Source organism: Haliaeetus leucocephalus, unplaced genomic scaffold, assembly GCF_000737465.1.
Source record: "Haliaeetus leucocephalus isolate CR32 unplaced genomic scaffold, Haliaeetus_leucocephalus-4.0 Scaffold304, whole genome shotgun sequence".
Classification (NCBI taxonomy): domain Eukaryota; kingdom Metazoa; phylum Chordata; class Aves; order Accipitriformes; family Accipitridae; genus Haliaeetus; species Haliaeetus leucocephalus.
The window spans coordinates 25367-25873 of record NW_010972740.1 but is presented as its reverse complement, the minus strand read 5'-3'; positions in this window follow the sequence as shown (position 1 = coordinate 25873).

Sequence of the window (507 nt, the reverse complement as noted above, 5' to 3'; positions counted from 1 at the left end):
CGTTGATTCCAATTTATTACATAGCCTTTGCTTTAATAATGGTTATCTTAATAGTTCTTTTAATACTTCTCTTTTGTCCTTGTAGCTGTTCATGTGAACGGCCGTTGTGGTTTTTTTATTGACTCTCTGTAGCCTTGAAATGTGCTTTAATATTGTAGAGTTAGTTAAGTTTAGAATAAGAGTTGATGTTAAGTAGATGTTGTTAGTTATTGGATGTTGTTGTTTAACCTGTTTAGAAACGTTATAAGATAATTGTTGTGATATCGTTGGTCGTTCATATTGTTGCCTAGTGTAGAAGTATTGTAGTAACATAGAATAAGCCTTGAAAAGCCAAATCATTTTACTTTGACCTTTGGTTTTTGTCTTTGTTGTGTTATGGAAATTTGTTAACTTGGTTATATCGTTGTAGCATGCACGTTTTCCCTCTTTCTCTCTCTATACCTTTACTTTCTGTGCCACCACGAGGACAGCAATGTTGAGCCACGGGGTGGATGTAAGAGACTGTGT